Below are 16,141 nucleotides of genomic sequence, written 5' to 3'. Positions count from 1 at the left end.
CAGCCTGCCCCCCCATAGATCCATCCTGGCCTCCATGTGTCCAGATTGCCCCCTCCCATATATCCATCCTGGCCTCCATGAGTCCAGCCTGCCCCCCCATGTATCCATCCTGGCCTCCCATGTGTCCAGCCTGCCCCCCCATATATCCGTCCTGGCCTCCCATGTGTCCAGCATGCCCCCCCATATATCCATCCTGACCTCCATATGTCCAGCCTGCCCCCCATATATCATCCTGGCCTCCATGAGTCCAGCCTGCCCCCCCATATATCCATCCTGCCCACCCCCCTTTTGCCTGGGTCCAGCCAGGGTCCCCCCTTGTGTGTCCAACCAGGGTCCCCCCTTGTGTGTCCAGCCAGAGTCCCCCCTTGTGTGTCCAGCCAGGGTTCCCCCCTTGTGTATCCAGCCAGGGTTCCCCCCTTGTGTGTCCAGGCAGGGTTCCCCTTTGTGTGTCCAGATGGGGTTCCCCCCTTGTGTGTCCATACGGGGTTCCCCTTTGTGTGTCCAGCCAGGGTTCCCCCCTTGTGTGTCCAGCTGGGTTTCCCCCCTTGTGTGTCCATCCAGCTGGGCTTCCCTCCTTGTGTGTCCGTCCAGCTGGGCTTCCCCCCTTGTGTGTCCGTCCAGCTGGGCTTCCCCCTTGTGTGTCCGTCCAGCTGGGCTTCCCCCCTTGTGTGTCCGTCCAGCTGGGCTTCCCCCCTTGTGTGTCCGTCCAGCTGGGCTTCCCCCCTTGTGTGTCCGTCCAACTGGGCTTCCCCCTTGTGTGTCTGTCCAGCTGGGCTTCCCCCCTTGTGTGTCTGTCCAGCAGGGCTTCCCCCCCTTGTGTGTCTGTCCAGCTGGGCTTCCCCCCTTGTGTGTCTGTCCAGCTGGGCTTCCCCCCTTGTGTGTCTGTCCAGCTGGGCTTCCCCCCTTGTGTGTCTGTTCAGCTGGGCTTCCCCCCTTGTGTGTCTGTCCAGCTGGGCTTCCCCCCTTGTGTGTCTGTCCAGCTGGGCTTCCCTCCTTGTGTGTCTGTCCAGCTGGGCTTCCCCCCTTGTGTGTCTGTCCAGCTGGGCTTCCCCCCTTGTGTGTCTGTCCAGCTGGGCTTCCCCCCTTGTGTGTCTGTCCTGCTGGGCTTCCCCCCTTGTGTGTCTGTCCAGCTGAGCTTCCCCCCTTGTGTGTCTGTCCAGCTGGGCTTCCCACCTTGTGTGTCTGTCCAGCTGGGCTTCCCCACCTTGTGTGTCTGTCCACTGTCCAGCTGGGATTCCCCCCTTGTGTGTCCAGCCAGGGGCCCAGACCATTACATACACACACATACACACACACACACACACACACACACACACACATACACCTCTTACCTTCTGCGATCCCGTGCGCAATATTTTTTCAGAGCTAGATGCAGATAAAAATTATTTTTAATTTGCAACCTGATGGAGGTCAGTATAGATGGACTAATAGACCAAGTCCCACACACTGCTAGAAGCCCAAATATTTTTTCAGAGCTAGATGCAGATAAAAATTATTTTTAATTTGCAACCTGATGGAGGTCAGTATAGATGGACTAATAGACCAAGTCCCACACACTGCTAGAAGCCCAAATATTTTTTCAGAGCTAGATGCAGATAAAAATTATTTTTAATTTGCAACCTGATGGAGGTCAGTATAGATGGACTAATAGACCAAGTCCCACACACTGCTAGAAGCACAAATATTTTTTCAGAGCTAGATGCAGAAAAAAATTATATTCAATTTGCAACCTGGTGGAGGTCAGTATAGATGGACTAATAGAACAAGTCCCACACACTGCTAGAAGCCCAAATATTTTTTCAGAGCTAGATGTAGATAAAAATTATTTTTAATTTGCAACCTGATGGAGGTCAGTATAGATGGACTAATAGACAAAGTCCCACACACTGCTAGAAGCCCAAATATTTTTTCAGAGCTAGATGCAGAAAAAAATTATATTCAATTTGCAACCTGATGGAGGTCAGTATAGATGGACTAATAGACCAAGTCCCACACACTGCTAGAAGCCCAAATATTTTTTCAGAGCTAGATGCAGATAAAAATTATTTTTAATTTGCAACCTGATGGAGGTCAGTATAGATGGACTAATAGACCAAGCCCCACACACTGCTAGAAGCCCAAATATTTTTTCAGAGCTAGATGCAGGTAAAAATTATTAGTAATTTGAAAGCTGGTGGAGCTTAGTATAGATGGCCTAATAGAATGAGTACCACACACTGCTACAGGCCCAAAATGATTTTACAGGCAAGATGCAGCTAAAAATTATTAGTAATTTGAAAGCTGGTGGAGCTTAGTATAGATGGCCTAATAGAATGAGTACCACACACTGCTACTATGCCCAAAATGATTTTACAGGCTAGATGCAGCTAAAAATTATTAGTAATTTGAAAGCTGGTGGAGCTTAGTATAGATGGCCTAATAGAATGAGTACCACACACTGCTACAGGCCCAAAATTATTTTCCAGGCAAGATGCAGCTAAAAATTATTAGTAATTTGAAAGCTGGTGGAGCTTAGTATAGATGGCCTAATATAATGAGTACCACACACTGCTAATATGCCCAAAAGGTTTTACTTGGCAAGGTGCAGTAAAAAATTTGTATTACATACTCAGGTGGTGTAGCTTGCAACACAGATAGGCTATTCCACTGACTAACACACACTGCTAATATGCCCAAAAGGTTTTACTTGGCTAGGTGCAGTAAAAAATTTGTATTACATACACAGGTGGTGTAGCTTGCAACACAGATAGGCTACTCCACTGATTAACACACACTGCAATAGGCCCAAAAGGATTTGCTTAGCTAGATTTAGCCAAATGCTGTGAAAAACACTTGCACAGCACTAAAGCAGACCTGCCTGGCACAAATTGATAGGAACTGATGTAACCTAGCCCTCAAAAGGGCTGCAATTACAACTAGTCACTACTCCCAACCTATCTGTCTATTTAAGAGCACAGACCTGCCTGCTAAAAGTTGTAGGAAATGCTGTAACCTAGCCCTCAAAAGGGCTGCAATTAGAACTAGTCCCTACTCCCAAGCTATCTCTATTTCAGATACAATCCGCTTGCAATTCACACAGATACACTGTATAGCGCGCACACAGCAGCAGCGGTGCCGTCTAACACTTAGCTGCAGAAGTGAGAAAATGGTGGCGACAGGGAAAATGGCTGGGTCTTATAGGGCAAGGACATGTGACATACACAGCCAATGACACATGCCCTTGCTTGTGTGAAAAAAAGCACTTCGCTCCGTGTGTGCGCTGCTGATAGGCTGACAGACTGCACCTCCCAACTGTAAATGCGGGAAAGAGAAAAAAAAATGGAGATCTTCATTATTTCTGCAGAGATCCATCCCATGCCCCTCCCTCCGCCCCGCTGTACTCTCAAACTGTGTATTAACATTGATTATCAGCATTACTGTGAAAAAATCCAGTTACGATTTTGGTGCGCGAATAGTTATCGAACATAACCTCGAACAGCCGGATTTTTTTCAAATCGTTCGGGTTCGTCGAACGGCTCGAACACCACCCAAAACAGCTCCAATATGAGATTGGCGAACAGTTCAATTCGAACACCGCTCATCTCTAGTACAGACCAAAAGTTTGGACACACCTTCTCATTTAAAGATTTTTCTGTATTTTCATGAGTTTGAAAGTCCTACTGAATAGACTGTTAGAATTTGTATTATGGCAAGAAAAAAGCAGCTAAGTAAAGAAAAACGACGAGTGGCCATCATTACTTTAAGAAATGAAGGTCAGTCAGTCCGAAGAATTGGACAAACTTAGAATGTGTCCCCAAGTGCAGTTGCAAAAACCATCAAGAGCTTCAAAGAAACTGGCTCACATGAGGACCGCCCCAGGAAAGGAAGACCAAGAGTCACCTCTGCTTCTGAGGATAAGTTTATCCGAATCACCAGCCTCAGAAATCGCAGGTTAACAGCAGCTCAGATTAGAGACCAGGTCAATGCCACACAGAGTTTTAGCAGCAGACACATCTCTACAACAACTGTTAAGAGGAGACTTTGTACAGCAGGCCTTCATGGTAAAATAGCTGCTAGGAAACCACTGCTAAGGACAGGCAACAAGCAGAAGAGACTTGTTTGGGCTAAAGAACACAAGGAATGGACATTAGACCAGTGGAAATCTGTGCTTTGGTCTGATGAGTCCAAATTTGAGATCTTTGGTTCCAACCACCGTGTCTTTGTGCGATGCAGAAAAGGTGAACGGATGGGCTGTACATGCCTGGTTCCCACCGTGAAGCATGGAGGAGGAGGTGTGATGGTGTGGGGGTGCTTTGCTGGTGACACTGTTGGGGATTTATTCAAAATTGAAGGCATACTGAACCAACATGGCTACCATAGGATCTTGCAGCGGCATGCTATTCCCTCCGGTTTGCGTTTAGTTGGACCATCATTTATTTTTCAACAGGACAATGACCCCAAACACACCTCCAGGCTGTGTAAGGGCTTTCTGACCAAGAAGGAGAGTGATGGGGTGCTATGCCAGATGACCTGGCCTCTACAGTCACCAGACCTGAACCCAATCGAGATGGTTTGGGGTGAGCTGGACCGCAGAGTGAAGGCAAAAGGGCCAACAAGTGCTAAGCATCTCTGGGAACTCCTTCAAGATTGTTGGAAGACCATTTACAGTGACTACCTCTTGAAGCTCATCAAGAGAATGCCAAGAGTGTGCAAAGCAGTCATCAAAGCAAAAGGTGGCTACTTTGAAGAACCTAGAATATAAGACATATTTTCAGTTGTTTCACACTTTTTTGCTAAGTATATAATTCCACATGTGTTAATTCATAGTTTTGATGCCTTCAGTGTGAATGTACAATTTTCAAAGTCATGAAAATACAGAAAAATCTTTAAATGAGGTTTGTCCAAACTTTTGGTCTGTACCTTATGTGATAATGCATTCTATTCTTTTGATGTTCACCCTAGAAGTGATTCTACCTAGCCTCGTAGATTGGCTCCCAATAAATATATAGCAAATGGTGCTCCCGATCAATGATGGCTGCCCCTAGTATGCCCTGTATAATATTGTTATTTATAAATGCATCCTAATGAATATCATAGAAAAAATAATATGATAACAAAGGCAATTATGGTATACCAAAAGGGTATATCACTCAAATAGGGAAATAATTAAATATACCAGCATGCTGCAGCAAATAATAATGGGTCCTTATTATGGGGGATGTAACTATCCAGATATTCATTGGGACATAGAATCTTCTGGTTGTGCTAAAAGCTGCAAGTTCTTATCCACAGTTCAGGACATTTACCTCTCTCAGATGGTAGATGAACCAACAAGGGGAGGTAATCTGCTGGATCTGGGTCTGTCAACTAGACAAGATGCAATTTCAGATCTACAGGTCCAGGAGCATCGGGGATGCAGTGACCATAACATGGTAAGTTTCAATGTAATATTCAATAAAACATTTCAAAGGGGAAATGCAAAAACCTGGAACTTTAGGAAAGCTGATTTCAACAAATTAAAGGAAGAGCTTAATCATGTAGACTGGGACCATGTCATGGTAACTGGAGATACCAAACACAAATGGGGCATGTTTAAAGATATACCACTAGAATCCAGTAGAAAACTTATACCCTCTGGTAATAAAATGTCCAGGAATAAAAAGAAACCATTATAGATAAATAAGACAGTACAAAGTTTAAAGTTTAATAAGACAAAAACAAAGGGCATTCAAAATCTTGAAGGCCGAGAATACTGAAATAGAATTTCAGGAGTAAAAAGATCTCAAAAAGAAATGTGAAAAAGAAATCAAGCTAGCAAAGTTAGCTACTGAAATACAAATTGCCAGCGACATTAAAATAAATCACCCAAAATTTTATAAATATATCAATGCCAAAAAGAAAAATTCAGATGGTATCAACCCCTTAAAAGATGATAATTATAAAAGACAAAGAAAAGGCAGAAATATTAAACAGATACTCTTCATCTGTGTTCACCAAGGAACTAACTGTTACAGGGATCATTCAACAAGGCAAAAATCTAAGTTCACCAGTAGTTTAACTAGTGTAACTAAGTAATTGACAGACCAATATAGCTCATCTTCTTAGACTCTCTTGTTACAGGGTTGGTGCCACAGGATTGGAGGATAGTGTACTTAGCCATCCACTCACTGCATCTTAAAGTTCTTCACTCTCTGGATAAAGGCTCTTCAGGAGACGCATGGAAAACAATAATAAAAGATGACACTGGTGGGATCACACAATATCCCACCTCTGCCACCAATGTGAGGAAACGGCAACAGGGGGACCTCGCAGAATCTCGCTGTTGCCCCCGCTTGTGATGGATTCACACCCGATCGCCCGTCTGACGTCACAATTACGTCAGACGAAGCACATGGTACGGATCTGCCCTCTGCACCAATGTGACGTTCCACACCCCCTGAGGGACGCGTAAGGTCAGATTGGTACAGCTGTGCACAGACACCCCCTGTCCGCACGGGTACAGGAAGGCACCAGGGAGTGAGGAGAGGAGGCCCACTCAGTCACTGACATGGCACCACACTCGCCCACAACCCTGACAGGCTGAGAGGCTCTGTTCACTAGCTCCAGTGAAGCAGAGCCTAGTTGGCCTGGGAAAGCTGCCACCAGTTTCTATTAGATATCACTGACTTATATAAGGCTAGAAACCAGCCCAGTAGCATGTTCGTTGGACCGAACAACAGGTGTAAGGTTCGTGGATTGAGATAAAAGAACAGCCCAAGGTTAAATTATATATTTTTATTTGCCATAAGGGCGCACTAGACAAACACTATATACATAAGGGTTATACATACACAATGGTCAGAGTTGCAAGCACAACAGCATGGGTACAAAAGGTATAAAGCAGTTATTATGAATCATTTACTAGTTTAGATGGAAAGGCTTGGCTTTTGGGGGATGGGCTGCCACATGGGAGGCGTGCGGGCCCTCTGGTTGTTACATGACTTTCCCCACACGACTTGACGTCCCGACCTCCCCAGGGACCTTTAAACTCTCTGAGTCACTCCCCCTACTGCCCCCTGCAAAAACCCACATCTACACCATGGTTCTCTCCCAGCTACAGATTTCCAAAAACTAAGATGGGCTATACCTCTTTACTGGACGATCCTAGGGAGCCGGTTCTGGTGTCATCGGATCCAGCCGGGCCCCTGCTATGCGTGGAGACCAAACACAGTGGCCATAGGGGCTTTTGAAAGGCTGTGCCGCATATCTCCCTATCCTTGCTTGCTGGGCAGTGAAGAAAGGAATGGCGAGATTCTCCATTCTTTTAGATTTCCAAAAATCTATTTTGTGTATCACTCGGACGTATTGTCTTCCCATAACTCGCTGTTGAATTATGTTTCTTAAACAAAGGGAGCCGCACGGCTGGGTCTGTAGCAGCTGCACAGCTGCTGGTGGGGCATTTTGTCACTCATGCTTGCCCCCTCCTTTGCAAGCTGCAGTGTCAAATTTGCATATGTAAAGCTCTGTAAAACCCGCCTGCCAGTGCACAGTGATTGACAGGGGATTACCTTGAATATCTTCACAGATGTCCATTGAGTGCCAAGATGAAAGTGGATTATTAAAGCCAGTATAAAAGATGGGTGCCGGCTAAGCAGCTTTGTTTTAGGCTTTTCCAGGGCATGGATAGATGATCAGATGGTCTTTATTCCACATAGGGACATAATAATCCAAAGATTCAAGCGATTCAAGAGGGTGCTGTACCCGTATAGTCAATTAGTGTTACTGTGAATTAATTGATCTGAGATATATTGTAGTAACAGCACCTTAAAGGGACACTTTCATGTTATTAACTTGCTTTAGTTAGTTAGTATGAAAATAAGCAAGTTTGCAATTGACTTGCTTTCTCTATATGCTTTCATTTTCGTGGAAAGAGATATTTTATCATTCTTAGTGAACAGCTGGTTTCCATGGAGCTTGGCCATCAGAGCCTGCCCAGACCCTAGACAAGTGTGCAAAGTAGCTACATTCCAGGAGAGGAATTAACTCCTAAAATACCAGTCAGATCTCTCCAGCCCATTGATTTCTATGCATCAGTTAGGTATCTACGTCCCTTTCCCTACCTCTCCGCCTCTGAGTGGGTACTTATCAGTGCTGCAGAATCCCAATCTCCCAGTCCCCTGCATCATCAGTTTCCAGAGAAGCTCACCTAATCAAGGCTCTCACTTTCCTGAGCTGTGTACTTGCTCAAATGCACTGTTATTTCTATATGTATATTAGTGATAACAATGTGCATACCCCCCTCCCCAAGCAGCCAGGAAGTAAAAAGACTGCATACCTCTGAGCTGTCCAAGGGACAACTTGACAATGCCACTTGGTAATGCTCCTTTAATAACAGCATTTTTTTTATTCTTCACACACAACAAACAAGGAGGGCAGTATTAAACTCTTAAGTAATAATTTTGCTATTAAACCAAAATCTTGAAACCAAAGGCATGTGTGTCACAGAAATTGTGCTTCCTGCATTGTGAGTGCAAGCCATATTTTTCTATGAGCAGTGAAATCCTTTAGGCTGTGTGCCCACTATGCGTTTTTTTAAGCGTTTCCGCAGTGGCAATTCCGCCGCAGAAACGCTTAAAAAACGCTTGGTAGAAGGTCTGCAATGTTCCCCAATGATAATAAGCATGTGCTGTGTACATGCAGTGGAAATTTCCGCTGCGGATTATTATTGCGGCAGCCAATTATTTTGCGTAAGCGCTGTGTTTTTGCCGCCATTGACTTGCATTGAATCGCTTAATATCAACATGACTACATGTGCACATGCGGATATTAAGCGATTCAATGTGCGGATGGTACCCGGGTCTGGAGAAGAGGAGACTCTCCTCCAGACCCGGGTACGATAGTACCTGTAAAGAAAAAGATTTAAAAATAAAAAATAAACATTATACTCACCTTCTGATGGCCCCCGGTGTCCTGTACGGTGCGTCCTGGCTCCCCGGCAGCTCGCGATGGTCTAAAAGGACCTTCCATGACGTCATTTAGTCATGTGACAGGTCACGCGACCATCAGAAGGTGAGTATAATGTTTATTTTTTATTTTTTACCATTCTTTTTAACTATTAACTTGGTCACACTATATAAATCCATGTCAGTTGCATGGATTTATATAGTGTGACCAAGTTGTCAAGCACTTTTCCAAATGCTAAAATCGCTTGGAAAAGCGCTTGACAACCCGTATGCGAAACCGCATGTGAAAAACGCGGGACATACGCTTGTCCCTGGCAGAAAATCGCATTTCTGCATCGTAGGCACATATCCTTACATAGACTCAGGAATCCTTAACAGAGTATATGTTATGGGCTTGCCTGGGTAGGTGGCTTTTCTAAGTCCGAGCTCAAAGACATATGCAATCTTCAAACTAATGGATAACCACAGGCAGTAGTGATGAACAGGCAAACTAGATACCAAAGAGTACACACTCTTGCAGCAATGTTGTAGTGTGAACAGCTGTAGTTTTAGAGAAGAGTTCATTATGCTTACAGCAGATGAATGGTTAATCTGTGGATCTGAGCTAGGAAGTAAAGGCAGATAGTTGGAAAATAAGTCAAAGTTTGCTGAAGACATGATTAATGTGCAGAGTGAAATGAAAGTATGGAAAACTCCAGAACCACACGTAGTAATTTCATGCAAAGCTTATTGAATACTCAGACAGAACATGGCTGTCTGAGTCACCCTTAATATGCCTTGTGTGATGATGTTAAAGGAGTTTGCTGAGTATCTAGAAAAACATGGCGTCACCACCCGGCGGACCCGGGCAAGGGCCGGGGTCCTGAGCAAGTGGGAGCCCACTCGCTGTCAGGGACACCAGCACACTATGGGGCCCGTGAGCTGGGGAAGGGGCCCATCATGCTTTAAACTGTTAGAAATACTTACCTCTCCCCATTCCCTGCTGCCCGGTCTCTTCTGCATCTTCTGACTCTCTGACATCTCAGGGCAGAGGGCGCGATGTATGGGTCATTATGTGGGGCCCATTATTCTGTATGGAGCAATATATGGGGTCCATTCTGTATGGAGCATTATATGGGGCCCATGCTATTTCTTCAGTTTATTTCGGGTCCAGTTGGATGCCTTTGGACCCCGTTTGTAATTTTAAGCCTTTCATCTCTTAATGTTCAAGTGGTGGGGTCCAACCTCTTCTACTTTTTGTCATCTACAACAGATTTAAAATGGATTTTTGTTTATTTTGATGCAACCAGGTTTAATTATGATATATATACTACTGCTAGTAAGCGTATTATATGTGGACATTTACTAATTTTTTTCAATTACCTTATGTCTAGCATTATATATGTTTGACATACAGTATGTTATAAGTATATTTGGGCTGCAAATCTTATATTATTCGATATTGTTGCCCATAATTTATAGATATTCTATCTATTTTGCTTATTATTTATTGCTTGCTTTCTCTCTGTCATTTCTTCACCCTTTTATGGATGCTCTTCTCCGGGATGAGTGCTGGGGTCTGGCCACCCCCCACTCTCACTCCTGTTGTATGACCACCAATAAGACTGTTGAGGTAAGAGAGAAAAAAGCACTACACAAGGATGTGCACACCTACCACATATTATTAAGCATTAACAATTGTATAGTTTATTAAATTAATCAAAGGGTAATGCACAAGTTAAAAATATATAAAAAACCAACAGATGGTACAAAACATCCCTACAACAGGGATGTACATACTCTGAAATAGTGATAGCAATGCAAATGGGTCAGAGACAGGTAGATATAAATGGTGCACCTCACAAAATGTAAGAATCCAAGGGACGTACAGGGTCCATGGTGTCATGGCATAATAAATAATCCATAATCAAAAACGTATTATTACAAAGAATATGTAATGCGAGACCCATAGGATCATGATGAACAGTTAATCAGTAATAGAACATGTATGATACAACTATACAAAAGGTGATGGCCATAACGCATAGAAAACATAAGTACATGCATATAAGGGCAGAAAAAGAAGGCCTAACAGGCAAAAAGCCCAAGCAAATGGCAAAATGTATCATAACATGGTTTATAAATGACCAATGTGGTCACAGTCATAAGTCAAGTGTCAGAGTGTACGTCACCTACTGTACGTCATGTGGAGGTAGTCCTAGTCCCCATATGGTACAGGATCGTAGGCGGTAAATCCCCAAGTATGCAGAGTTGTCAGGTAAAGTAATCTCATATCATAAAAGAGGCCAGTTGGATAAGAAGGGCCCACCAAAGAATGGCAAGTGATGGAAAAGATAACAACTAATGAAAATGGCTATTGAGGGGCTGCAAAAGGGGGGACTAGGGCAGTGAGGCTGCCAAGCAGGAGGGATGCAGGGGAAGGCCCCACGCGTATCGCCATACGAGAACCAATAAGACGGTTATCTGACCTTTCACCTTCTCTGTACTGATGCGTCCGGTGAAGGCACTATTGCGTCTCCATGGGGTCGCGGGCCATGCGGCGTTGCCCTCGTGATGCGGGTGATGATGCGCTTCCTCCCTCTCATCATCCTGGGTGGGCACTGGCACGCGGCGCCACGCGGACGGAACATCTCTAGCTATTGTTGGATTCCCCAAGTACATAAATAGGAACCAATTTTAATTGATCACCACGCCCCCTGACGTAGCCGTTGAGGCAAAATGCGCATCGAGGTGCCTGGTTGATCCTCCTCCTAAGCTCCACGTGTGCTGGCCTCATGTCACAAGGTAATAATACACCATAGTCTTGTCGGCAATCTATTTCTTCCTGCGAGCACTTTATTATACCTATAGGCTACATTGCTAGTCTATGCCATTTCTTTTCTGGCTTTGCATATATTGCATCATCTTGTTATTTATTCACAGTAGGGTTGATTGCCCCTTCTTACTATTATGTTTGCAATCAGCAGTTTATGCAATTCTAGGAATTCTATTATGTAGCGGCATTGATATGGGTATCAACATTCTAGACTCTTTCTTTTTAGTATATCTATGACTTAGACGATTTCATTATTATGATATTATATGCAGGTCCACTTGCAGTTTTGATATTTTTTGGCCTATGTATTATCATCTGCACACCATATAGGAGCTAGGTTATTGGGATCTGTATGGTCTCTAACATAGGAGGCTTTTGCCCCTATTACAATAATTTTTATCTGTCCTACTCACCGTTCCATGTTTTCTATGTATGGTATTATTTGTATATTTTTCTGAAATAAACTTTTGTTATACTTTTCTATATACTGTATGTCCTCACGTTATTGGGCTTCTTAAATCAGTCCTTATGGACAAGGGATAGCTAGACGAGGCTATTTCTAGATGAACAGAATGAACCTTTCAGCTCAGACAGAGTGCGGCCACACCCTTTTATATGCACTGAAGCACACTGAACTACAAAGAAAAAACCTGGAAGTCTGAACTGAAACGTAAATTGATGTGTATGCAAAATGTAAATGCATGTTCACACAAGGCCACTAGACAGAGAAAAACCAAAAACAAGCAAAATACCCAAATAACTGGAAGTAAATGGATAGATCGCACAGTGCAAAAATAAAAATAAATAATAAAGGGTTCAGTGTGCTTCAGTGCATATAAAAGGGTGTGGCCGCCCTCTGTCTGAGCTGAAAGGTTCATTCTGCCTCAGGTTTATGCTTATACTAGGGATTCAGTCTCTCTGCCCTTATCCATATGTACGTCACTTGACAAATGGTAAGGTTTTTAATATTAGAGTTAGGACTGTCCCATAAGGGTTGCCTTGACGTTGCGGGATAGCTTTTACATTATTTTGATCAAAATTATGTTAACTAAATACCCTTTATTATTTATTATTATTTTTGCACTGTGCGATCTAGCCATTTACTTCCAGTTATTTGGGTATTTTGCTTGTTTTAGGTTTTTCTCATTCTCTTGATGAGCTTCAAGAGGTAGTCACCGGAAATGAATTTCACTTCACAGGTGTGCCCTGTCAGGTTTAATAAGTGGGATTTCTTGCCTTATAAATGGGGTTGGGACCATCAGTTGTGTTGTGCAGAAGTCTGGTGGATACACAGCTGATAGTCCTACTGAATAGACTGTTAGAATTTGCATTATGGAAAGAAAAAAGCAGCAAAGTAAAGAAAAACGAGTGGCCATCATTACTTTAAGAAATGAAGGTCAGTCAGTCCAAAAAATTGGGAAAACTTTGAAAGCGTCCCCAAGTGCAGTTGCAAAAACCATCAAGCGCTAGAAAGAAACTGTCTCACATGAGGACCGCCCCAGGAAAGGAAGACCAAGAGTCACCTCTGCTTCTGAAGATAAGTTTATCCGAGTCACCAGCCTTAGAAATCGCAGGTTAACAGCAGGTCAATGCCACACAGAGTTCTAGCAGCAGACACATCTCTATAACAACTGTTAAGAGGAGACTTTGTGCAGCAGGCCTTCATGGTAAAATAGCTGTTAGGAAACCACTGCTAAGGACAGGCAACAAGCAGAAGAGACTTGTTTGGGCTAAAGAACACAAGGAATGGACATTAGACCAGTGGAAATCTGTGCTTTGGTCTGATGAGTCCAAATTTGAAATCTTTGGTTCCAACCACCGTGTCTTTGTGCGACGCAAAAAAGGTGAACGGATGGACTCTACATGCCTGGTTCCCACTGTGAAGCATGGAGGAGGAGGTGTGATGGTGTGGGGGTGCTTTGCTGGTGACACTGTTGGGGATTTATTAAAAATTGAAGTCATACCGAACCAGCATGGCTACCACAGCATCTTGCAGCGGCATGCTATTCCATCCGGTTTGTGTTTAGTTGGATCATCATTTATTTTTCAACAGGACAATGACCCCAAACACACCTCCAGGCTGTGTAAGGGCTATTTGACCAAGAAGGAGAGTGATGGGGTGCTATGCCAGATGGCCTGGCCTCCACAGTCACCAGACCTGAACCCAATCGAGATGGTTTGGGGTGAGCTGGACCGCAAAGTGAAGGCAAAAGGGCCAACAAGTGCTAAGCATCTCTGGGAATTCCTTCAAGATTGTTAGAAGACCATTTCCGGTGACTACCTCTTGAAGCTCATCAAGAGAATGCCAAGAGTGTGCAAAGCAGTCATCAAAGCAAAAGGTGGCTACTTTGAAGAACCTAGAATATAAGACATATTTTCAGTTGTTTCACACTTTTTTGTTAAGTATATAATTCCACATGTGTTAATTCATAGTTTTGATGCCTTCAGTGTGAATGTACAATTTTCATAGTCATGAAAATACAGAAAAATGTTTAAATGAGAAGGTGTGTCCAAACTTTTGGTCTGTACTGTATGTTTCAATATTTTTAGAGAATTTAATTTACTGTCATCCAAACATTGCATACAGGGCAATACACAATATTTGACTCAGTGTAAATGTTTTTCATAGGAAGAAACATCCAGATCTATTTTTTTATGTCCCCCTTTCAGCAAAAGTAAATCATAATACTTGTTGTATAGTAGCAAAATTTTTATGTGCACAACTGCCATAATCAGACAAAACAGAAATGCCACAAAACTTGACATATCCACCTTATAAAAGTACTCAGAATATTCTATTTACTGTGAAATTAAAACATAGTGTAAAGTAGCTCTGTTTATGGTCGCCAGGTAGCTCTAAATAGGGCTTTCATTGACAAGCTTTGTGCTAGCTATCCCCTTTATCAAGTCCCAGGGGAACCCTGAGATTCTCCCTTTAACCCCTGCACAGGGATCTGGACTTATGCAGTGGCACTAGGTTGAGTCCATTGAGTAGCTGCTGGCCGGTAGTGGGGGCTGCAGGTTGCTGGGTCAAAATTAAGAGGTCAGAAATAAAATCATCAGGAATAAGAATAGTTAAAAAACCAGCCAAAGTCAGAATCAATACAAGCACAACAGGAGCAAAAATTAGGAGTATGAACCAGGTAAAGCAGAACTTATAACTGTCAGTGGGAAACAGTGATTCAGAAGTTTATATAGTGAGCAGTACCGCACAGGGCTCAGTCTAAAAGTTAATACTAAATTAAGGACTTGACTTATTTCCCAAGTTCCCTGACTGGACAGCAACACAAGTACCAGAGAATTAAATAGGACTGTCTTGTCATCTAGCGTCGCCCACAAAGAAGGTGCTGTGTCACTCAGCGACAGAAGTAGAAATGGAGCAGGTATCAACATAGATGTTATACATAGTTGTCAAGACCAAGCTTATTTCATAAGCAGCATCGTAAAGAAGTATCATGTGACAAAAGAAGCATAGCTTGAGGGCCAGTGCCTTATCGCAAAACCTGCAACATGACGCCTTCTTCCATGTGCCATATACAGGTGCATCTCACTAAATTAGAATATCATCAAAAAATTAATTTATTTCAGTTCTTCAATACAAAAAGTGAAACTCATATATTATATAGAGTCATTACAAACAGAGTGATCTATTTCAAGTGTTTATTTCTGTTAGTGTTGATGATTATGGGTTACAGCCAATGAAAACACAAAAGTTGTTATCTCAGTAAATTAGAATACTTTATAACAACAGCTTGAAAAATGTTTTTAAAATCCGAAATGTTTGCCTACTGAAATGTATGTTCAGTAAATGCACTCAATACTTGGTTGGGGCTCCTTTTGCATCAATTACTGCATCAATGCGGTGTGGCATGGAGGCGATCAGCCTGTGGCACTGCTGAGGTGTTATGAATACGCAGGTTGCTTTGATAGCAGCCTTCTGCTCGTCTGCATTGTTGGGTCTGGAGTCTCTCATCTTCCTCTTGACAATACCCCATAGATTCTCTATGGGGTTTAGGTTAAGCGAGTTTGCTGGCCAATCAAGCAGAGTGATACTGTTGTTTTTAAACCAGGTATTGGTACTTTTGCCAGTGTGGACAGGTGCAAAGTCCTGTTGGAGAATGAAATTTCCATCTCCAAAAAGCTTGTCGGCAGAGGGAAGCATGAAGTGCTCTAAAATTTCCTGGTAGACGGCTGAGCTTACTTTGGTCTTGATAAAACACAGTGGACCTTCACCAGCAGATGACATGGCTCCCCAAACCATCACTGATTGTGGAAACTTCACACTAGACTTCAAGCAGCTTGGATTGTGGCCTCTCCACTCTTCCTCCTGACTCTGGGACCTTGATTTACAAATAAAAATTGAAACTCTGGGACCTTGTGGAGTGTGTCAATGACTGCCTTCTGG

Source organism: Phyllobates terribilis, unplaced genomic scaffold, assembly GCF_046119375.1.
Source record: "Phyllobates terribilis strain yellow unplaced genomic scaffold, ASM4611937v1 Scaffold_5__5_contigs__length_657084704, whole genome shotgun sequence".
NCBI lineage: Eukaryota > Metazoa > Chordata > Amphibia > Anura > Dendrobatidae > Phyllobates > Phyllobates terribilis.
The sequence above is the reverse complement of the archived record's forward strand: the minus strand, read 5'-3'. Positions refer to the sequence as shown.